Source organism: Saccopteryx leptura, chromosome 5 (genome assembly GCF_036850995.1).
Source record: "Saccopteryx leptura isolate mSacLep1 chromosome 5, mSacLep1_pri_phased_curated, whole genome shotgun sequence".
Taxonomy (NCBI): Eukaryota; Metazoa; Chordata; class Mammalia; order Chiroptera; family Emballonuridae; genus Saccopteryx; species Saccopteryx leptura.
This window is the reverse complement of record NC_089507.1, coordinates 197,952,436-197,978,088: the sequence shown is the minus strand read 5'-3', so window position 1 is coordinate 197,978,088 and position 25,653 is coordinate 197,952,436.

Sequence of the window (25,653 nt, the reverse complement as noted above, 5' to 3'; positions counted from 1 at the left end):
CCCAGGATATTTAAACAACAACAAAAACAATTGAACATAGCAAATCAGATTGTACTTTGAGAGTAATGAGGAGCCCAAGGAAAGGGTTTCAGGATCTGGGAAGGAGCAATTAAAAATAATGAGTTTTGAGAGGGAAGCATTACTCTCAAAGAGAAAACAGAAGGGCCAGCCAGAACACTTCAGCATGTGCCTGGGTGTCTTCAGCCGCTTTAAATGACATAAAACACCAAGGACGTTGCCTGATGAAATGTGTTTGCGGTAAGAAGGAACAGAGACTAACATGGTTCTTCTCTGGGTTGGGTTTCTATTGTGTTGACTTTGTAGTAAACTCAAGTGTCAAGTGATAATCAAGAAAAATTGCGTGTTTACCTCTGACATTGAATGACTGGCCACCCCACCTCCCGTTCGCCACCTGTGCTGGTTACCCAGGTAGATCTGGTGCTCCCCTGCCCCCCACTTCCCAAACCTCCGAATCAACACCTATATGGCCCTTGAGAAAGCTAGGCTCAGATAAGAAAGACAAGCTGCCCCTTCCCAATGTCACTTTCTCTCTGCACTGGAATTTCCAGTGTCTCGATCATTGTCCTCTGTTCGCATCCCTGTATCTTTTACCTCTATCCTGACCTTCCCCTGGACAGATTCTGGGGTAATAGGGACCTCTGCTCACTGGAAATTCCTTGGAGGTCAGCACCACTAGCCAATGATCACTTGCTGACACCCTGGAGTAACCCACTCTAAATAAGTTTCTTGCGTTTCTTTTTGCTATTGACCCCCACCCTTCCCTACACACACTCCAGCATGACTTTCCTTCCCCCACCACCCCAAATACTGGGACATCGGCTTCCACTGAGCTGAACTGTCAAAGAAAAAGTGCACAAGACAGGTGAAACAACTAGGAAGACTTTATTCAAGACTATTGACTGGTTTTAAAAACCATTGTCTATCCCAAGGTCATAATGGTCCTCTCCTGCGTCCTCTTCCCAGCCTCATTCATAATAGAACATTGTGAAGCATGCTAGATACCTAGACATGTAGAATTGACTTTTTTTTCTCTCCACAAGGACACAGAAAGAAGGATAGATAGAGACAGACAGACAGGAACAGAGAGAGATGAGAAGCATCAATCATCAGTTTTTCATTTTGACACCTTAGTTGTTCATTGATTGCTTCCTTACATATGTCTTGACCACAGGCCCTCAGCAGACCTAGTAATCAGCGACCTTGGGTCCAAGCTGGTGAACCTTTTGCTCAAACCAAATGAGCCCGTGCTCAAGCTGGCAACCTTGGGGTCTCAAACCTAGGTCCTTCCGCATCCCAGTCTGACGCTCCATCCACTGCACCACCACCTGGTCAGGCTAGAATTGACTTTTAAAAACTGTATATCCATGTTATGTAATAATAGGTCAGCCACTAAAAAGCCATCAGATAATATGTGATGAGATGAGGCATATTATATTATACTATGTTGGTTATGAAACCATGTTTCAAGTTATGAAACATGTTGTGAAATATGATAGTTTTTTTGAAAATGCAAGTGGAACCAAGAGTAAAGGAACCTACCTTTCTACCTTTTTAAAAAGTAATCATCTTTGAGTAGTGATATCATCAGAAATTGGTTTCTTTTTGTTGATATGTTTTGCAAAGGTTTCTGTTGTAATAAAAAAAGAGAAAATCTGTTCAGACTAAAGGGCAGGAACACTAAATTTTAAATATTTAACTCATTTCTTAGATTGTTAATGATAAAAACATGATGTAAATATTAACTTGTTATTTAACCAGTACCCTGCCCTGTATCTCTAGGTGTTCATAGACACAGGAGGTGAGTGGGAACCATTTGGTATTTTACCTATCAAAGCCAAAGTTGAAAAATGTTTATGGTTCTCATCAGCAGTAATTATCTGCTGCTTGCTGATGCCCGAGTTTTCACCACCTGGCTACAGTCCAACTTGCGATTGCATATCTAATTAGCATAGCAATTTATCCTCATTAGCGAGCCTGTGATATAGAATTCAGAAATTTTCTAACAGCAAGCACAGCCACACTAACTCTTTACCTCCTAAGTTAGAAACAGGAGACCCAATGGGTAGATAACTTTCCTGAGTACAGGGGGTCCTTGGGTTAGGATGACAGTCTCGACATATGATGTTTCGAGTTGACAATGCTCACTCCCATAAAAACTTAAATGATTGAGACATGAGTGTTTTGGCTTAACTATTAACATGGTACTTATGGAGTACATGGGTGAACTAGTTTGGTTGCACACGACGGAATACTCAGTAACAGGGTATATGAGTGAGGGGGTTGGCCCCTTCCAGTGTGCAAGCCAACCACGAATACTCAGTAACACGGTAGATGAGTGAGGGTTTGGCCCCTTCCAGTGTGCAAGCCAACCATAGGAATAAAGGTAAGGAATCTTTTTTTACACTCATTTTTGTCACTTTTTCTGTTACTACAGTACAGTGTACAGTACAGTATATTTATGTCCCTTTCCTTTTTCTGTGGCTTAGTTGTGTTTTTATGTTCTAGATTATAATTTTACCACTGGGCTAGTTGTGTTTTTATGTTCTAGATTATGATTTTACAACTGTGTTAGGCTAGGTAAGTGACTTAGGGTGTGTTTTGACTTACACCAATATTCAGGTTTGTCACTGTTGTAGAAACAAAGCTGTGTTATAACCTGAAGAACCCCTGTATTTCTCTCCTTTGCACACCCGTGGGGAAGGCTGTATTGACTGGATAACTCTCACCCTGATGACGTATGGGTTATTCTTCATGCCATGACGTATGGGTTATTCTTCATGCCATGACGTATGGGTTATTCTTCATGCCATTCACAGATTACAGGAAAGTAAAAGGGTCTTTGGGAATCCATTGACCAAGAATCTTATCACCTCCAAAATATCACCCTCAATTTTACCTTTATTTGAATTGCTCAAAAGATTTCTTTACTAACTTTAGCTTGGACTTCTGGTCTTCATTCCAGAGTCTTTAGTTTCCTTTAGAAAGCAACTCAAAGGGAATAAAAGCATCGGCCCTGAGCCTCACCCGAACAGGGTGGCTGAGAGAGTGTGGAACATTTAGAGTGCTCCCTGACTCTCATTTATATGTTCGCTCACGCGTGTTACCCCAGGCCTGATCCTGTTCTCTCTGCAGGTGCGTGATGGTTGATTTATGTGTCAACTTGACTGGCCTAAGGGATGCTTAGACTGCTGGTGCAGTGTTAGTTGTGGGTGTGTCCTGAAGGGATTTCTGAAAGGGATCACCCTCCTCAGTGCAGGGAGCGTCACCTCACCTGCGGGCTGAACGGAGCAAACAGTTGAAGGAAGAGCAAATTACTTCCTCTTGAGCTGGGATGTTTGTCTTCTTCTATTCTTGGGTGTCAGAGCTCCTGGGTCTGGGGCCTTCAGATACTGGGACTTACACCCTTGGCTGCCCGGGTTCTCAGGCCTCTGTACCTGGGCTGAATTGTATCACTTGTTTCACTGTCTCTAATTTCAGGTGACAGACTGTAGGGCTTCTTGGTCTCCATAATTATATAAATAATTAGTATAGTTAATTCCTATAATCTCTTATCTATATACCTCTGTATATTGGCATATGCTTATATGTTTATGATTATACAAGTATGTCTATACATCTTGATTATCTATTTATCATTTGTCTAGCTACTTACCTACCTACCTATCATCTATCCTATTGGTCCTGTTTCTCTGGGAACCCTGAGTATACAGGGGGTTAGAGTCATGACCAAGGTCACTAGAATCCCTATGCTCAGGAAACAGGCATTCTGTGCCTTGGCTGGCAGCACAGTGGATAGAGCATCCTCGTGGAGCTCTGAGGTCACTGGCTCCATCCTGGGTGCACTGCTCGACCCTGAGGTTGCCAATTTCAGCCCTGGTCAGGGCACATGAGAAGCAATCAGTGGCACAACTAAGTGGAACAAAGAGTTGATGCTTCTTATTCTCTCTTTCTCTCTAAAGAAAAAAGAAAGGAAGGAAGGGAGGGAGGGAAGGAGGGAGGGAGGGAGGGAGGGAGGGAGGAAGGAAGGAAGGAAGGAAGGAAGGGAGGGAGGGAGGGAGGGAGGGAGGAAGGGAAGAAGGGAGGAAGGGAGGAAAGAGGGAGTGAGGGAGGAAAAAACATGTATTCTATGTAGGGAGCAAACAGCAAACAAAATTAATGAATCAATTTCAGGTAAAGGAAAGCGCTGTGTGCAAAGAAAGCAGAAGAGAGTGGGAGGGACTGTGACATGTAGAACAGGGCAGTACTCCAGGTGCCTCCAGAACTGGCCATGTCTTCTTTTTCCCGGGGATGGGGGAAGAAGGGCTCTCAGCCCTCACTTGTGCCCATGCATCCAGATGCGGGAGCCGGAGTTCCTCTTCCTGTTCCCCCTCTCTTCCTCACCAGTCAGCCGAGGGTGCAGGGTGTTTGTAGAGTGTGCACAAAACAAGGGCAGCCAGTTAGTCTCATTCACGCTTTCTACTGTCCCAGGAGGAACAAAACACACGTGTATATAGCTACAAAATGCCAATTGTGCAATTCTGTAAATTCTGCACATGAGTTAAATGCTCATATACAGTATTTGCATCTAAAATTTCAGCCAATTGTATAATGTATTGTATAATGTAAAAAGGAATACTAAAATTTAGATAAATATTTGACATTTTTATTATTTTTTATTTTTTCTTAGAATGACGTTAAGTTAAAATAGAAATGCTATGACCACTCAAGAGAGAGACCACAAAGAAAGGAAAAAACTTTATATTTTAGTACCTCTAACAGCATATATTTTTCTGGCTTTATGAAAAAAGAGCCCCGCATTTTCATTTTGCACTAAATTCTGCAAATTATGTAGCTTGTTTTGCTTGTGGGAAACCCGGAGAATTCAGGAGACAGCCATGAAGAAATTACTGACACTGGGCATGAGAAATTGGGAAAGACATATCTTGACCTTTCTGCCTCCTTCCAGCACCTTCCTTTGATAAATCCACCTGGACAGCAGCCAGCCAGGGAGCCTGGGGGATGCGGCCCAGGGACAGAGGCTCTCAGGGCAGTCACCTAGGTCAGCTATGCACGGAGGAAGTGTCTGGAATGGGGATGAGTTAGGAATGACTGTGCTATAATGAAAAATAAACATTTGATCTTTGCTCTAGTTCCTGGCACAGAGCTCCTGAAAGCAACCCTTGGAATCTCTTGTCTACTGTGGCAGGGGTCCCTGGGTAGCTTCAGGATGGGAGCTGATCACCAAAAAGATTGAGACACAATCAGAGATTTGTAACTTCCAGCCCCACCCCAGCCCCAACCTCCAGGGAGGGGAGAGGGGAGAGGAGCTAGTGTTTGAGTTAATCACCAATGGCCCATGCTTTGCTCAATCATGCCTGCTTAATGGAACCTACATAAAAAAAAACCCTAATGAGGGGGTTTGCAGAGCTTCTGGGTTACTGAACACATGAAGGTGTTGGGGGACACAACCAGGGAGGGCAGGGAAGCCCGGTCCCCTTCCCCCTCCCCTACCTGCCCTGTGCATCTATCCCATTTGGCTGTCCTGAGATACAGTCTTTATAATGACCTGGTAAACATAGGTGTTCACCTGAGCTCCTTGAGTCATTCTAGTGAAGCATCAAACCTGAGGAGGTGGGGTCATAAGAACCCACAAATGTGTACTTGTTCCAGCTAGTTCTGGTATCCTGGGCACCCCGTTAGCAGCTGGTGTCTGACGTGGGGGCAATCTTATAAGACTGAATCATTAACCCATGGAGTCTGCACTATCTCTAGAGAGTTTATGCCAGGCTTGAATTGAATTGTTGGACTTCCAGTTAGTGGTAATAACTAGTACTGAGCTCTCTACTGAGCTTTTTTTTTTATTTTATTAATTTCTCTTCTGATCCTCACAGTAGGATTCACTGGGTCAGCTATTAGTAAACCCATCAAGAAGCCACAACTGGGGAGACTTAAGTCCCATTTTCACTAAGGAACAACTAAGTGTCAACGATGCCGGAATCATACCCGCATTATTTTCTACTGCCGCTGGAACAAATAACTACAAATTTGGTGGCTTCAAGCAACACACACTTATGATCTTACAGTTCTGGAAATCAGGACAAAAGGATCTTCTTGGGCTAAAGTCAGGGTGTTGGCAAGGATGCGTTCCTTCTGGAGGCAGAGGAGAGAGCCGTGTCTGCCTTCTCCGGACTCTGGAGGCACCAGAGTTCCTCAGGTCTGAGCCCTTGTCTCCACTTTAAGGTGGGGGCAGTAGAGAGAGAAAGAAGTTGCGACCCCCCCCCCCAACTTTGATACCCTTCTCTCCCTCTTAGAAGAACCATTGTGATGACATTAGACCCACTTAGATAATCCAGGATTATCTCCCATCTCAAGATCCTTAAACGAACCCTTCTGCAAAGTCCCCTTTGCCACGTGAGGCAACAATATAGAGGTTTCAGGGATGAGGACGTGGACATTTTGGGGAAGCTCTCATTACACCTACCCTAACACCCAACCCTCCCATTCTCCTCCACTATAGGCCAGAAATGAACAATTATTGATATCTTGACTTTTAGGGCTCAGGATATATATATATTTTAAGCCCATACACTTTTTTAAAAATTTAAATTAGTTTGCCAAGATTTGACTCAGTAGTTTCCAATGAAAATCTACATTTGTGAGTTCTCTTAAAGACGGGAAACAATGACTTCTGCAAAGTAAGGAAAAGTCACTGTGGCCATTCCTTTTACCCTGGTCGAGGGCCGTCCGGTTACTACAGTCCCCATAATTTTCTATCATGTTTTCAATATGGAGGCCAGAGGTTGGTTATCATTTATCATTCCTTCCGGGCCGCTGGCGTTTGAGTGTGGAACCCTGGTCTCCCTCCCTGCCCACTCTGTTTTTCCTTGCCCCTACCCATTCAGTGGAGTTGGTGAGGGTAAGCAAATCTAGCATGCCTGTCCAGAGAGGAATGCTCAGTTCTTTAAATCCAGGTATTGCCAAAACAATTTAGCCTTCCTCTGTCTAATGTGAGCATGGGTAGCTGAATCGGAAGGCATGCAAAAACTCTGCATCTAGTGACTTCCCGGGCCTGACAATCATTTAGTCTTATAAATCAACCTTCTCAGGCTCCAGTGGAATGAAATGGGGCTTGTGAAAATAAACCTTTTTTAAGTTATTGAATGTCTGCCAAGAAGATGCCCTGTGCTGAGAACTCTAGGAAGCCTTCTAGTGGCTTTAGAGCAGGAAGCCGCAGGCCTCTGTGGAAGTTCCCGTCACCTGTCTGCAGTCAGTGCCTGCGGAGGGCAGGGGGTGGATTTGTACTGCGCAGTTTCTATGCAACAACGCACCTGGCCCTTGCCACGCAGATGTAATAACCTTTAACTTACGCACTTTCTTGAGCATATGGCTAATTTACAGGCATGCGACCTCCACACTGGTTCCACCTCTCCATTAGAAATGGCGGAGCCATGCTAAATAGTGTGTGCATGGCATACACACCGGAGGCCTGGCAGTTCGGGTTAATCTACGGCGCCTGCTCTGCACCGTGGACCTTATGGTGATGAATAATCGAAAGCTGTGCTCTGTATCACTTTAATGGGCCATGGAGTTATGTTTTGGCTTCAAAGCAAAGCCGGATAACTAATCGCTGCCTCCCATTTATTAGCGGAATGTGAGCTCATTATTGCCCTTGTAAACTAAGCATGCTTGAGATGCTGCCCATTGAGCCTTGGTCAGGAACAAGGGGCATCCTCCTTCATCCATAGGTGGTTGTTTTTTTTTTCTTTTTCACCCCAATTCAACCCTGAGCCACCCCGAAAAGCCAGATCCTATGTTGGCCACCCTAAATTTTGTACCAAGATCATAAGATCATGAGTAGCACCACAGAGTTTTTAGAACAAGTTTCACTTCTTTACATGCTCATCTCTAACATAATCTTCACAGTAGTCCCTGACAGGGAGCATATGGTCCATGGTCTCAGCTTATGGCACATGGTGAATTCTCAGTGATATTTATCAAATGTGCAGCCTGACATTAGCCACTGAAAGTCTTCTCCTCCCTTATTCTAGAAACTTAATCTACACACCCTGGCCCCTCCTTGTCATGGTGGTGTGCCTGTCACACAGAAAGTCCAATAATAGTACCTTATCCTTATTGCCATAGTGAAGGAACAAAAAGTGGGCACATGACCCCAAGCCATGCTAGTCAAAGCCCTTCCTAGGAGTGTTTGAAATGATTTGCAGGGCTCAAGGCAAGAATACAAACACAGCATACGTAGCATATGTCTAAGGATTTAAACTTCATTAATAAGAATAGTCTTATTCCTATTAATGTAGCCCAGCTGGCATCTGTGACCATCAGTCATTCCTAGGGTCCTGCCCCAGGACCTGTAAGTTGAAGGGACCCAACCCCTCTCCTCCAACCTCTTAGCCCTGCTACCTTCAAGCCTGAGTGGTAGCAGACTCCTGGGAGATGAGTCATCCACCCAGGAGACCCACCCTGCCTGGTCACTGAGACCTGGGGATGAGGGGCCAGCATGGGGGGATGTTCCCCCTTCTAAGGTCACTTCCTGACTTAGAATCCCCAGACTACAGCGGTCCCCCTTATCCACAGGGGTACGTTCCAACACCCCCAGTGGATGCCTGAAACTGCAAGGAGTACAGAACTCGTATATAAACATACAATGTTTTCCCCTGTACATACACATCTATGATGGTTTTTTTTTTTTATAAATGAGGCACAGTAAGAGATTTACAACAATAATTAATAATAAAATAAAATACTTATAATAATAAACTATAATAAAAGTTATATGCATGCAGCAGTATGAAGTAAAGTAAGGGTTACTGAAACAAGTGCAGTGATATAAGATGGTCAACCTTACAGTCGGCGACTCAGGGACCACTTGGTGGGGTCCATCTACAGCGTGGAGACAAAGGGATGAGTCACATCCCTGGCAGGATGGAGTGGGAGGCCTCGAGCTTTTGTCACACAAATGATCAATTGTTTATTTCTGGACTTTTCTATGTAATGTTTTCGGACTGAGGTTGACCAACAATAACTGAAATCACGGAAAGCAGAACTGCGGATAAGGGGGAGCTACTGTGTTCTGGAATAGCAGTCCCGGATAACGGGGAGAGACCACCGCAGGGGTCTGCAGAACCCACTCTCCCAGAGCACCCACTTTGGTTTTAGGATTTACATAAAAGTGTTTGTCTTGCTTGGTGGCCCAGCACAAGGACTCGAATTTTCCTCTCTTGCAATTCCTGTTCTCAGAAATTAACAAACTTTCAAAAATATTTTTATAAGAATGAAAAAAAAAGAAAACCTGTATTTTAACACAAAGCAAGGCCACTAAGGTTCAGGTTCCTGAGCTGTGGTTTGTACAGACAGGTGCCCTAAGGGGCTGGGCCCTAAGATGCTCAGTGTCGGAAGGGCAAGGTCTTTAACCTGCAGAGCATCCTAAGACAGAACATTCTTCAGACACAGCCTACTAACATAGACGTCCCCTAGTGTGCAGGGTCCTCTGACATGGAGGGTCCCCTCTCAGAGAAAGTGCTATGAGGGAATCTCAGGGAAATCCCTGTTAGGGGGCCTGACCAATGCATGTTGTAGTTTCTTTCTGCTTATAAGACGTCAGATTTTTATTTTTTGTAAAGATTCTTATGGTGTTTCTCAGAAAACAGATTCAGAAGTATTAAAATAAGAAAGAGAGAGAGAGAGAGATAATAGTATCTACAAATTCCTTATTGCCAAGATGTCAATCTTTGTTCTAATCTACTAAAGATCACACACACACACACACACACACACACACACACGCATTTCTGTTAGCATCCTCAATGAGATCAGTCATGATTAGATTTTATTATTGACTCATAATTTCTTTCCCTATGAAAAAGTAAGAAAGAAAACCTCACCCATGCATGTGGGCTGCATTCAGTCTATTGAGGGCCAGAATAGAACATAAAGACCAGACCATGGAAGGGCGGGTTGGCTCTCAGCTTGACCTGGAACATCCATCGTTCACTGCCTATGGACATTGATGTTCTTGGTTTTCAAATTTCAGACTCAGACTAGGACTCATACCATCCCCCTACCCCCGTTGAGTCTTAGTTTTTGGGGTTTGGTATGCCATGTTATACCGGCAGCAGCCTTGAATATGTAGTGTTTACCATATCTCTTGATTATATAGTTTTGTCTTGTACTTGTTTTAATCTTGTGTAGTCTTATACATCTAATGTAGCCTAAGCGTACAGTGTTCATAAAGTTTGCACCAGTGGACAGTGTGTCCTAGGCCTTCACGGTCACTCAGCACGCACTCATGACTCACCCAGAGCAACTTCCAGTCCTGCGAGCTCCACTCATGGGTGCCCTGTACCAGTTTTGTCTTTTGAACTGTATATTTGCTGTGACTTCTCTACGTTTAGGATATGTTCAATCCACAAATTCTTAACATTGTGTTACAATTGCCTAAAGTGTTCAGTATAGTAGCATGGGGTACAGGTCTGTAGCCTAGGAGCCATAGGCTATATAACACATAGCCTAGAGTAGAGTAGGCTGGACCATCTAGGTTTGTGTAAGTGCACGCTATGATATGATAACGATCATCTTGATAATAATAATAATCAACTACAGTGTGTCCATAAAGTCATGGTGCACTTTTGACCAGTCACAGGAAAGCAACAAAAGACGATAGAAATCTGCACCAAATAAAAGGAAAACCCTCCCAGTTTCTGTAGGATGATGTGGCAGCATGTGCGCATGCGCAGATGATGACGTAGCACCGTGTATACAGCAGAGCAGCCCACGGCCATGCCAGTCGAGATGTGGATGGTACAGAGGAAAATTCAGTGTGTTCTGTGGCTCGCTAAATTCAAATCCGTGACCAAAGTGCAACGTGAATATCGGCACGTTTATAATGAAGCGCCACCACATAGGAATAACATGACTCGGTGGGATAAGCAGTTGAAGGAAACCGGCAGTTTGGTGGAGAAACCCCGTTCTGGTAGGCCATCAGTCAGTGACGAGTCTGTAGAGGCCATACGGGATAGCTACCTAAGGAGCCCTAAAAAATCTGTGCGTGAGCCCACATCGAACTGCACTGAATAGGTATGAAACTGGGAGAGTTTTCCTTTAATTTGGTGCAGATTTTACATTTCTATCGTCTTTTCTTGCTTTCCTGTGACTGGTCAAAAGTGTACCATGACTTTACAGACACACTGTATATTACTGCTTTATGTAATGATGCATTTGTCAGAACATGCCCCCATTGTTATGTGACCCATGACCGTGTATTTCTCTATCCTGTTTCAGTTGACCCTTGAACAATGCGGGAGTCTGGGGTGCCGATGTCTCATGCAGTCAGAAATACACATGTCTCTACATAGTTCTGTTTCTCTGAAGAGCCCTGACTAATCGCAATGCTGATGTGATTAGTGCTGACAGAAGCTTGCCTGTGCTTGGATGGGACACTTTTCATCATCCACCCTGAAGACTGAGTGAGCTGAGTCAGCTCTGGTTCCCAGAACCACACAGGCAGTAAGAGGAGTCCACCTCCTGGTAGAGGGCAGGAGGTGAGACATGAAGGGTGAGTAGAAGCTAGCCAGGTGAAAATCTGGGGTGCGGGAGGAGAGAGTCCTTGCTGGACAAAGGAGATGTCAGAAGAAGAAGCTGAAGGCTGGAAAGGGGTTAGCATATTCAAGGAACTGAAAAGTATTCTAAGAGGGAGGAATAAGAGGAGGAGAGAGGGGGAGAGAAAGGGCTTGGATGAGTTTGGAGAAGTTGACCCTTATATAAATATAAAACATTCTAACCTTCCAGCCTGAGGAGGAACTTGCATATTTCATTCTATGCCTCAGGAAATCATTGATGAGTTCCAAAGGAATGACTAATAAGATGTGACTTAATTTTTTTAAAAACTCCTTCGGTGGGTTTGAGGACAGGAAAGTGAATCCAGCGGACATCAGCTTGGACTAGGGTGGTGATAATGGGCATGCTACAATGTGTATATCATGAGCTAATGCAAATGAATGTTTGCGTGAAATGGATTTCTGTCTCCTGTGTCTGGGTTCTGTGTGTATTTCTCACAGGCATTTTCTCTCCTCATTTCTCTCTCAGCTATAAGTTCAGCCCAACTTTACCTATGACACGGGGAAGGCCAGCTGTGCTTTATCTCCATGTGAGATGAGAAGCCGAAAAGTTCCCTGGGTCACAAACATGCCCACATAGACTGTTGGAGTTTTGAAAAAATACCCCTTTAGACCAACTTCTGCATGAAATGAACTCAAAGAACAAAGAAAAGAAGGCTTTGGTAAATGTGAAAACCCTTCAACCTCTCTACCCTTCATGCATGGTTTTAAAATGTCATACTCGAAACAACTCAAGAACAAAGGCTGTTTCTACACAAACAACAAAAAGTACCCATATAGGACAGTTACCTGCCCCAAATTCCAAAATTATCCACAACTTTGCCTGAATGACCTATATAATATAGGAAAAAATATATATTTAATTACCCAAATTAGAATTTGAACATTATGACTTTTATTTGCAGGTAAAAATAGCCATTCAGAGGGTCATTGACATCTGTTTTCTGTTATCCTTTTTTTTTTTCTTTTCCTAGATAAAGTGTTTAGAGAAATTTTAAGCCACTCAAAATGATCTTACTCCAATATTTATCAATCAAACACTTTGCAATGGATAAAGTGTTAACGGATATATTATGGGATTTAGAAATCTTATCCTAAAGCAAACTTCATCTCAAGGATGAGCTTGTGTGTGACTTGGTCATATCCTCCCTCCCTCATTGTAGAAGAACCCAAAGAGAAATGTAAACAGGGAGAAAAATGAAAAGTCATTTCGGCATAGAGAACCCAGCTTCTGTGTTCTGCATTGAGAGAATTGAGTTTCCTGGCATTCAAGAAAAACAATGATTTCTACCTTAATTGTGTTGCCCAAATCCATTGAATGTCTTATAGTGAAGAGAACTCTGCACTCTATATTCTAATATTTATCTATAGAGCTTTCTCAGCCTAGACACTGCTGACATTTTGGATCAGACAGTTCTTAGATCCATAGTGGGTGGGGGAGGGAGTGGGGTGCTGTCCTGTGCATTGTAAGATGCTTAGTGGCATCCCTGGTCTCCACCTACTAGCTAGGGAGCACCCCACCCCCATTTCTTGAACACTAAGCATGTCTCCAATTGTTGATCAATGTCTTCTGGGAACAAACTGCCTCCTTTTTGAGAAACATGGTTGCAGAAGGCATTGGAAAATATTTGGGCAGCCAATCATTCTTTGTTTTAGGAATTACCTTTGGTCATCAATATAAATTTGTGTGCCACCTCTCCCACTACAAAAGCTAGAGGAATCCCTAAAGTCTATGTTAGCCAGATTCCTTGGGGAGACTCCTAGGGAATCCTGCTGGTACAGCTCCTCAGTGAACCATGACCCCTCTGACAAGTCACATCACAGTCCTGGGGGACAGAGGGCCTCTTCCGTGGGTGCTGTATCTCAGCCCGAGACATGGCAGATGCTTTCTTACCTGCTATTTCTGAAAATTCTTTTTACCTCTTATTAGCCAAGCCCCTATTACTATTATCCCCTGTTAAAATTCAATAATTCCTTTGCATTATAATTTTCATATTCAAATTACTGGGTAGTTTCTGTGTGCACATTGGACCCTGATGCATTATTTTTTTACATCACTAATGTCCTTGTCTGTTAATTCCGACATGTGGATCATGTATGAGTATTTTTCTATTGATTTTTTTCTTTTAACTATAAATCACAATTTTCTGTTTGTTCAAATGCCTAGTCATTTTTTATTGTGTAGTGGACATTGCGGATAATACTTTGTAGAGATTCTAGCTTCTCTTGTCTTCTGAAGAATGATGACTTTTGTTCTATCATGTAGTGTGATGACTGAAAGATCTCCTTGATGTGTGGCCAAACTTGCACTAGCTGGGGTTTTGAGTAAACAAGACAGTCACATATTGTTTACTTTTTTTATATACTACTTTATAACGTTGCAAATTTGCTTACACACTTTATGTGGTCCAGTATAGCTTGACTATTAAATTGGAGGAGAGTGAAGCATTACGACAGTCTTGATTATGCCTCCTATATGGAGGACACTTTCTATACAAGAGATTTTTCTTGACAGCTAAGCCTGATTCAAAATTCCCACGTTCAAGACTAACTTTGATATTGTTGGATACAAAGTAGCGTATAGACATTAGAATTATTTCCAATTTCTCATAAGGTCAGAGTTTTTTTTATGTAATTGAATAATTCAGTTTCTGCTAAAATGCAACCGTGATATATATTCAGAGATACACTGAAGTAGCTTTATTCCCAGGGATGCATAAAATAAATTAATCTGACAATTTGAGTTAGTACCTTTTGGGATTGCAGTATATTATTGTTTGGTATATAATACTTGGCAGGGCAAAAGAATTTATTATAGTTTCAAAATAATTTAATGGTATTTAATAAAATCTAAATAAAACTGAAGCCTTTGAATATCTCTGCTAAAAGGAACAGAGTTTTAAATTCTACTTCATATGTGGGCATTGCTACAAAACGTTTGATGTCTTGGAAATAGACTCCCTGTCCTATGGTGTCCTAAACTCCTAGAAGAAATAATGCCCAATGATGTCCTATTGTGTCCTAAACTCCTAGAAAAAATGATGCCCAATGATGTCCTTAACCGAGATTTAATCAAGTTATGAGCAACATGGCTAGTGGTGACCTAAGTTTTGTCCCTGAATGGTGGTTTATTTTGCAGTGAAGACTGTAAGTAAGGCACCATAAATAACATCGCTTATTAAGTTATTCATTAAACATTATTGAGGTCATATTATGAACTCAGGTGCTGTGGGAAGTCTAGTGGATACCAATAGGCATACTGAATAATTTTTTGTAATTATGCAACTCACAATATAGAAATGATAATAAATATAACCAGGGAGCTTATTCTAAGGAGAAATAGAAATAGATCCAGTGCTTATGGGCCATCCTGATGGCAACATTTTAGCAGGCCAGTGGGGATCTCCTAAGAAAGTCTGGATACAAACCTATATTTGAGAATCATGAACACGGTGGTTCAAACCATGGGAGTAAACTAGCCACAATCTACCTGTAGATCAAAAAGAACTATTGTCGGTCAAGAATGGAATCCTGGGTGATCATGAGGGACTAGACCAGAAAATTATTTTGTCTGGTGCTTTTCAAGCTGTATTTCTTAACAGGCTGAGTCAGTAGGAGTCTTGTCTTCTGTACCCACTTTTATCAAAATTATTCAATGTTCCCTCCCTTCTGTATGAGGAGGCAGGTTGGTAAGGTCTTACAAATGGCCTGTAGGAATGGTGGTACAATATTCTAAACCATTCCCGGACTCCTGGGTGGTTAGGGATTACCTGCTAGTGGGATTAGGGAACATCTTTAGACAGACAAACTGCTTAAAATGTTATAAGTACTTTTAATTGCCAAAATAATTTGCTAATGAATTGAAAGCAATGAATTTCTGTCTTTCCTGTTTCAAAAAATTGATGCACTTTACAATGTGTTCGTAAAGTCATGGTGCACTTTTGACCAGTCACAGGAAAGCAACAAAAGATGATAGAAATCTGCACCAAATAAAAGGAAAACCCTCCCAGTTTCTGTAGGATGACGTGGCAGCATGTGCGCATGCGCAGATGATGACGTGGGCAGCAGAGCAGCCCACGGCCATGCCAGTCGAGATGTGGATGGTACAGAGGAAAGTTCAGTGTGTTCTGTGGCTCACTAAATTCAAATCTGTGACCAAAGTGCAACGTGAATATCGGCGCGTTTATAACAAAGCGCCACCACATAGGAATAACATGACTCGATGGGATAAGCAGTTGAAGGAAACCGGCAGTTTGGTGGAGAAACCCTGTTCTGGTAGGCCATCAGTCAGTGACGAGTCTGTAGAGGCTATACGGGATAGCTACCTAAGGAGCCCTAAAAAATCTGTGCGTGAGCCCACATTGAACTGCACTGAATAGGTATGAAACTGGGAGAGTTTTCCTTTTATTTGGTGCAGATTTCACATTTCTATCGTCTTTTGTTGCTTTCCTGTGACCGGTCAAAAGTGTACCATGACTTTATGGACACACTGTATTTTATTAATTCAACTACAAAAAGGACTAAAATATCCTTTTAAAAAAATTAAACTTGCCCAGAAATGAGCAGAAATTCCAAAGAAAGTTGATCAGAGACAGCATCACTGTTTGTTTGTTTATTTTTCTTGTGGTTTGTGTTTATTGCTAATTCACTGATTACTTTTTCTTAAAATTGACTTGTAGTCTTCTAGATTTGTAAGAGAATTTACAGGTAGAATGGAATTCAGTTTTCTCAATTTTATCACTGGAAGGTGAAGTTTCTATGTGTAGTTTTGGATTTGTGACTTCTCCAGAGTCATAAAGGTGGAAGAAAACTTGAGATGAAACTTCATTCACTCCAGAGTCCTACGCTGATAGACCATGGACCAGCTCTGCCCTTTGCCATGTTTGTTTGATTTCATTACAACTTGAGTCAGTTGTAAATTTCTTTAAAGGGGAGATTTAGTGTAGATCCTGGACTTTTCAGCTTTCTGTATAAAACATTCAGAGGAGTACGGAGGACAGGGGGCACATTCTCACGTGGGAGCCATCAGCCAGGACTGAGCTAGCTGATAAGGAGTGTGAGTTCCAGTTGCTAAACCCTGGCTCCATCCTGCCAGCTCCATGGGTTTCCCTGCCTATCTATCTCCATGGACACCGGAGTTGAGACACCAAAGATAGGCCAACACACTGACTCATATCATTTACATCAATCAGGTTCCACTAGGCACTGGAATATAAGTCCCCTGAGGGATAATTTTGTTCTCTGCTCCATCTCCTGCACCTAGAAGAGTGACTGGCATAGAGTAGGCAGATGGACAGTACATTTTAAATGAAAAATGCCAAGGTTCTGAGGATTCTTACTGTCAGGCAGCTCAACTAGGCAAGTGGCAATGTCTACAAGCTACCATAGTACCTGGTCAGGACAATGTTGAGAATATTGCTTACAAGGAAACAGACAAGAGAAATGGAAAGATGTGATAGCATCATTCAGTGGTTAGTGTTAAAACCAATGCTCAAACCCTAGCCTTCCAAGTTATGTTAAGTAAGAATACAAAGTCAAATGAAAGACAACTTATCTTGGGAAAATGAGCAGAAAGAGTTATATGCCAAGGAATGTGGGAACAAGGAAATCCCCATTTAATGTTGGCCAATTTCTTAAACATGTACATTCCCCTAAACCAAGAAAATAAAATTCAGTATTATCCAACCATAATTTCTGTTCAACCATAATTTGTTTGTAGTTATTACTAGATTAATCTGTAGATACACATGGAGATTTTTTAGATGTAATTTTAGACAATGTCTGTTGAACATGTTAGCTGAGCATACTTTTGCCCAACTGGTTTTATTCCAGAGGAAACTAATTCGTGTTGTCACTTCTATGATAATTTCTTGCATTTATAGGACAATTTGAGACTCAGCCTGGTACTATTTTCTCTTTAGTGTGCAAAAATAATGTAATTTTCTACTCATTATATATAGATGTTATAGGAAGTATATGAACATTCTGGAATAAAAAAAAATTTAAATACAGCAACTTTGCATCTCTATCAAAGCAATTCAGACTTGAACATCTCATAGTATTCTTGCCAACATCTGTCTAATCCAGGAAGTGAGGCTGATCCGAGGCTGATCCAGTGATAATAGCCTGAGCTTGAATTTGAGCTCTCTACTGTGAGATTCTGGGCACTTTCTTGCTTGAATTATTGTTCTGAGTGATGCAGAAACTGGCTAAGACAAAGCACCTTTGGGACTAAGACTGAAAACAGATGTTGTGACATCTTGTTCCTTTAATTTTTAGAATCTATTATTTGCCTGGCTTGATAAAGCTGGTGTCAGTAAATTGAGACTATCTAGAATTTAAGTCAAAAATATGTTCTATAATTTTTACAGGAAGAATACTTAGAGAGTCAGGGTGTAGTCTGGGACAGCGGATGTTGAAATGTCAACAGCTGTTCAAAATGCCCGAGCTTCATCCAGCCTAAGTCAGAACAGACCCAAGATCATCTGTGCAGGTGAAAACTAAATAGTTGGCGTGAAAGAGACAATGAAGCTACAGACTGAAATTGTCCAGAATAATTGACAGCTCGTCTTCATTCTTTGGTGGCACTTTCCTTGATAACTAGAATGCTGAAGTGGAGACCTCATTCCTGGTTGAGCCATTGATCCACAGGTCAAAGCTTGAAAAGTGGGAGTGGATAAAGGTTCAAAAGGAAATCCAGTGTCCAAGACATTCCACAATCCAGATAACTGGAGGATAGCATCCAGAGATGCACACTTCATCATCCTTGGCCCATGGCATCGTTAGTCAACTGGGCACTCTTTGCTTCTCAATCCCATCATTCAGAGAGCTCAGAGGTTGAAGCCGAATTACTATCCCAGGAAGAAGCTACCTAGTTCCCTTTCCTTAAAGACCAGAGTGGAATGCCTGTAAGGGCTACCTCTGAGTCACACTGTGATTTATTACATTAGCACCAACCAAGAATGGACCGAGCATCTTCTCAAACCACGCTAAGGATGGAGCTTCCAGGTGAGAAGGAAGAGAATATCTCTCAGTAAACTCAGTGTCTGTGAACAATGGTTGCTACCACTTTCAGCAAAATGGTTTATTTTACTGAAGGAGATGTGTTGGATTTAAATTACACTATTGATTTGCACTGCTTGGAAAGAATCTGTTTCCTATTCATGTTGAGTTGTATGAACATGGCTGAATCTAATTTACTGCTTCAATAAAGGTTGCTATTGTGTATTCTGGGAAGCTAAGAATATGTTGTTCTTCATAAAACCCATTACCTGTGGGGAGAATGTTACCTTCTGGATAGAACATTTTGTTGCAAGCTGGTTGTTCCTTTTGTCACTCACCAGTGAGTTTGTGACACTCTGACTATCCAACCTTTGTCATTGTATTCATTTGTTCTTTCATGAATTTTATACATGACCCATGTATATTTAGGCTTCTATTTGAATATAACCAACTAATTCCAGATCTTGTCAGAGTCTCCTCTGTATTTTTGCTCTCGCCTTTGTCTTTCGTTGTTGTGTTATTGCTTTAAGATATTATCCATCAGCCGCATAAGGCATTTTGTCTAACGTGACCTTATCTTCTTCAAGGTCTTTTTTTTTCATATATCTTCATCTTTAGGGAAGAGTGTATAGAACATGGCCAAGAACATGCATGAATAAGCTATGTTGCTAAAACCGGACAGAATTTTCCGGTAGACCTTTATATTTATATTTCTGACATTGAAACTGCTGGAATAAAATGTAGACCCATAGAAGCTATTGATAAGCAATTGATAATTTCTAAGTCATTAAAACATTTTCACCAGTAATGCATACTAACTGTAGAAAGAATGATAAAAGAATAAAGTAAGAATGGCTTTTCATCTCACTCACCTACGATGGCTTTTATTGTATAGTGTTATAGACAGCGTTTATTAAATACACCAAATTATCTTCCTATCTGCAATCCTTGTGGTAGACAATACTCCTTAGTATATGATAAATGATATACTACAAAACTTGTTGTATGCAATATGTTATTAAAAATATGATGTAAGGTAGGTGATATTGCTGTATGTTATACACCACCTAATAATTTGTCATTTTCATTATTGAGATCCTACATATTGACCTTTGTTTTTATTTTAAATGAGATTTCACATTTCCTCTTATTATGGTAGATGGGTCATTTTTCTTATATGATATAGATAAACATTGTTACTACATACGTAAGCTATTGATTTAATATATTTCATTTGTAGCAAGTCAATTTACTAAGCTCTCTTAAAACTTTTAATGCTTTTTTTTTTCAGGTAATTTTTGTGGATTATCTAGACAAAATAACTTTCCTTTTTTTAAAAAAATAGGATAATTTGGTTTAATCATATCTGAGATATTTTTTCTTCCCCTTTTATCCTGCCTTCCCTCAATTCCCCCTTCCTCCCTCCCTTCCTTCCTTCTTATCTTTTCGCTTTGGCTGAAACCTGACGAACAATGTTCGATAATAGGGCTGACTATAATTATGCCATTTCATCCATTAGTTCTGAAGGCTACTGTCTGTTGCATTTTTATTAAATGCTGGAAGAAAGGGAGGGACATTTCATGACTGTTATTTTATTTTATTTTTTGTAATTCTACCTGTGGTATTTTTTTGTATTCATCTGCTAATATTTAATTTGTGGTTTTGTTCTGACTTGGTTCTAAATTCTGAAGAGAGGTGGGACTGTGAGTTCGTGTGTGCGGGGCACATGTGCATGCATGCGTGTGCTGTCTCGGCTTTGGGTCACATGGAAATACTAGCCTTTCTAGCTGAATTGGAAAATGTACAATTTTCTTCTGGTCTTTAAAAATGTTTCAATATCCTGGAACTTATCTTTTTCTGAGAAAATGTGAGTGAACAGCTCCTGAGATGATCCTTGTCCGAGTAGCACCATCTCTTGCCCAGACCTAACTGAGGTCCCAGCCCCCTGCCCCAGTCCCCTGTGGGATAGTCTTTATCCGGCAGCCAGGTGGAGCCTGGTACTGTTATCAGAATATTCTCCCACTTCTCTGCTAGCAATTATCCAGAGCTTCCTGCCTCCTCCTGATGGCTACAGCCGATCCGCCCCCTTCTTCTCTGATCTTCTCGCACTGCTCAGGGTATCCTTTGGTTGTTTCTGAAATATTCCCAGCATGCTCTCCCCGTAGGGACTTTCTGTCAAATCTTCTCTCTCCCGGAACTTACCCCAGTTCCCAACCAGGTGTCTTACCTTGCTCCCTCCAGGTGTTCTTCTAGGGCAGTCTTCTCAGAAAGGCTTACCTGGCACACTATAGAAGAGAGACCCTCCACTTGCGTCCCTTAAACTGACGTAACTGGAATTCATTATTTGCCACGCACAATTTTGAAGATTTGCCACATGACCTCATTTGCCACCGCAACACTGTGGGGTAAGTGCTAATCATCCCATCTTGCAGAGGGGAAGGATAAGGCACACAGGTTTGAAGTTTGAAGTCACTTGCACACCCAGCTTCTGCCTGGGTTGTGTACTGGGGCTCAGAGCTGGACAGGGAGGTGCACTGGCCACCTCTCATGCTTTCCTTTCCTCTGCCTCGTCCCCCTGGATTGCTCCTTTCTGGGACTTAGTCAACACCCCACGTTTGAGGTCTATCTCTGTCCCACCACAGTGGGGATTTGCTCACAGCTGTTTCCCTGCTGTTTTCCCGGGCCCGGGAGCAACATGAGGCATTCACACGTTCCCAATGATATAACATTTTGAAGTAATAAATGGAAAAAAAGAATCTGGAAAGTGAGCTTAAGTATAGAGATACTTTTTTTTTATAGTAATTCTTTGATAACTTTTCAAACTAAACTTTCGTTATAGCTTGTTCTATTAGGTTATGGACATCCTAATAGATGTAAATATTGGCCGTTTTTTTTCCCCCCATAGAAAATTACTCATCTGGATGTCCCCACGCCCATCCCAGCTGTATACATAGAAAGCTACCACTTTAAATATTGTGTTCATGTGACAGTCTCCCTTCCCTGTCTTAGGATTGTGCTTGGTGACTGATCTCTTGTTTCTCTCCATGAACCTTGTGAGGTCGTTAGAAACACGGAGGCAGAGAAGACAAAGGACCAGCAGTTCCTAAGCATCTTCAGTATATCCACTGTTTCTTCTGATTTCCATTTTTTGCCAAGTTCTATTTTTGTGTTAATCAGTTGTTTTTCTTTCCTTCATTAATTTCCATCATCATTGCTCCTCGCCCATTCCGTGTGTGGCTCTTTCTCCTCAGGTCACACTGGGATCCCTCGATGCTGAGCGGGTTTCACACTGCAGTTGGGGGGCGCACCTTGCAGCGCACACATCAAGTGTTTTATTGTTTTTATGTTCCAAATAACCTCTGATTGCAATTTAAATTACTTCTTTTACTCAATAGTTAATTAAGCATTTTTTTGTTTTCCCAAAGGCTGGGGCAGTTTAGGTATTTAATCTTTTTACATTAGCAGCTATGTTTGTTGCATGATAATCAGATACTGCGGACAGCACGATTTACACTTTGGGGGAAATTGCTGAGGCTTTTGCTCAAGGCTCGAGAAATGGGGTAATTTTTACTATTTTTTTTTTCAAGAAAGTGTAAAAATAATGCATATCATTTTCTGAGGGTTCACACATCGATATATACATATACATTTCATCTACTGAGATTTATTGTATTGTTTGCTTCTTATACTAAATACATTATATTATTAATTATGTAACACAAGGCTATCACTAACACATTTAAATGTCATGAAAGTTTTAGAATGGTCAATGCTAACTGGATAAGCTATTCTGTATATTATCTCATTAGTCCTTTCTTTAACCCAATGATGAGTTACTATTTTCATTGATTAGTAAACTGAGGTGTGGAGAGGTTAGTTAACTTTCTCATGATTACATGGCTGGTCAAGAGTAAAGTAAGATTTAAACTGAGACCTGGCAGAATTTAAAGCCTGTGAGTCTAATCATGGTCATTTACGGCTAGCGTAATCCATCTTGTTTATCACCTATAAGAGCAATTGATAAGTCAGTGGAGGGTTCTCTACTTCCGAAAAAGGAGCTGCACCTTTCAGACTTGTATTTAATGCAGACTTGTATTTACTTATAATAGTAAGAATATTTTCCCCAGGACTCTACTTTATACATCATCTCAAATAGTTATATAATATTTCATTTTATTAAATTTCCACAATTCTTTTATTTTTTCTTTAAGTGAGAGGCAGAGAGGAATAGAGACAGACTCCCTCATGCACCTGGATGAAATCCAGCCAGCAAGCCCCCTAGGGGGTGATGCTCTGCCCATCTGGGGCCATTGCTCCATTGCTCAGCAACCGAGCTATTTTAGTACCTGAGGCAAGGCCATGGAGCCATCCTCATTTCCCTGGAGCCAACTTGCTCTAGCCAATTGAGCTATGGATGTGGGAGAAGAAGAGAGAGAGAAAGAGAAGGAGGAGGGGGAGGGGGGAGGAACAAATGGGTGCTTTTCCTGTGTGCCCTGATGGGGAATTAAACTCTGGACATCCACATGCCAGGCTGATGCTCTATCACTAAGCCAACTGGCCAGTGTCCCACAATTCATTTAATCAGTCCCTTGTAATTTATTCATGTTAAGTATTTCCAATGTATTTTTGTCATTATTATTTTTCACAGCCTTTTGATGACAACCCAGTAAATAAAGTTTGGTTATTTCCATGTGAGAAAATGTTAGAAGTGGAAAAGCAGGCTCAAAATTCATATACACTATAAAGGCCTTTGATCTCAATTTCTAAATTTCTCTCCAGAAACTGCTATGCCAACGATGCTGCTCTCAGCAGCTTGGGGCCTGTTTGCTTGTACCTTTGCTTATTATTCTCATTTCAAAGGGTTTTTAATAATTTTCAAGGTAAATGTTATCATTTTTTTCTTAATTAAAACATTTCCTGGCTCTCACTGCCCACTGATATTCAGGGTTGAATGAAGCAGTCCTTTTCTCTTTTATTCAATTGTTTTTGTGTACTCTCCATAGTAAAGATGCTGTGAAGTTTACACATATAAACTGCTCACAAAAATTAGGGGATATTTCAAAATGAATATGAAGCAATAAAATATCCCCTAATTTTTGTGAGCAGTATAGGTTCAGAATATGAAGGTTTCTATTACCCTTGGGTATTTCACGTGAGTTAGTTTGTTTAGCAGGGATCCCCAAACTTTTTACAGAGGGGGCCAGTTCACTGTCCTTCAGACAGTTGGAGGGCCACCACATACAGTGCTCCTCTCACTGACCACCAATGAAAGAGGTGCCCCTTCCGGAAGTGCAGTGGGGGGCCGGATAAATGGCCTCAGGGGGCCGCATGCTGCCTGCTGGCTGTAGTTTGGGGATGCCTGGTTTATAGGGAAGTTTGCTTTATTTTCTCCCTATCAGCCCTTCCTAGGTACTGTTAATATATGGAGATGTTGTTGCTGTTTTATATTTATTTTTGAGTCCTGCAAAATTATTAAGGCTCCCATTTTTAAAAAACGGTTTTTCAGTTGACTTCTCCTTGTGTTTTTATTTTTATCCAGAGGAATAATATCTTCTCTGCATAATGAGAATTCTATGTTATCTTGGTATTAATTTCACTTAAAATTCTTTTTGGTGGTGTTTTCTAATTTCACTGGCTAGGATTTTAGGACATTATTAAATTAGAGTGGTGATAACAGGAATCAGGTGGTCATACTTTAGTCAGAATGCCTCTCTCTTTTATTTCTTTCTGTACAATGTTAGCTCTTGGTTTCGGATGTATTGTCTTGCTCATAAATATTTTTTAAATTCCTAGCTTCGTAATGTCATACCTTATTAGAGATGTATGTTAAATGTTATTAAATATATTTTTCCACATATAGACTCTATGGATTTTATAGCATAACTTTCTAATGTGATAAAATAGATTTATGGATTTCAAAATTATAAACTATGCTTGTAGTTCATGAGATAACCTGACTTGATAATGATATAGATGGGGAGAGAGAGAGAGATGTCATTGATAGATGTGATTTCTGCTCTGTTGTACGATTCTGTAGACTAATATTTACTTAGAAATATTTCTCTTGTAGCAATAAAAGAGATAGATATTACTCTGGTGTGTGTGTGTGTGTTTGTTTATGTATGTGTGATTCTTTTCAGGTTTTGCTCTAAAAGATGTACTGATATTTGAAATATGAAATAGGGAGCAGTGTGTCTATAGTTTTTTCTTTTCATTTTTCTGGGATACTATAAAAAATGAGGTTATCTGTTCCTTCACTTTAAAATAACTTATCTTGTAAATATGTCCACACTTGTCATGATAAAATACACAATAGAATGGAACAGGAAGCCAGAAAATATGACCACACATATGTGAAACTTTACATGTCACACAGCCTTCATCACAGGTCCCTGAAAGAACAATAGACTATTGAATAAACTATGTCAGGGCAATCCTGTGCAGACTCATGAAAAGTCAAATCTCAAGCTCATACTAGACAGAAACATCAGTTCCAGGTGGATTTATGGTTTAAATATAAAAGAAAATTCTTTACTTTTTGAAAGAAAACTTAGAAGAATATCTTATAACATTGAAATAGGGCATTTTAAATGACAAATATGAAGAAAATGGGAAACCATAAGGAAAAAATATTAATATGTTGGATTACATTAAAGATTACTTGTTACCAAAAAAATATTATAAAGCTTCCTGCCTTAGTGCCTTTCTGAATGGAAGTCCCACTTTATATCACACTTGTGTATTTAAAGGGCTATTTTGATATATGCTTTATTTAGAGTTTTAGACATTTTATAGCAGGAGGGACTTTCAGATTTTGACTATATTTTTAGGAACAGGGTCAAGTCCCACATATATTACAACCTAAACAGCACATTATGCTTGAAATCAGTTTGTCGTTAACTCTACTTTGAAGTGACCTCAACTGCATATGAAAAACCAGGAGACAGAGAAGAGTTACCTGCCCTCTGTTGCAAGCTAGATTTTTGCCTCTTGGTTGCTGGTTGCCTTTCTGTGAGATCCT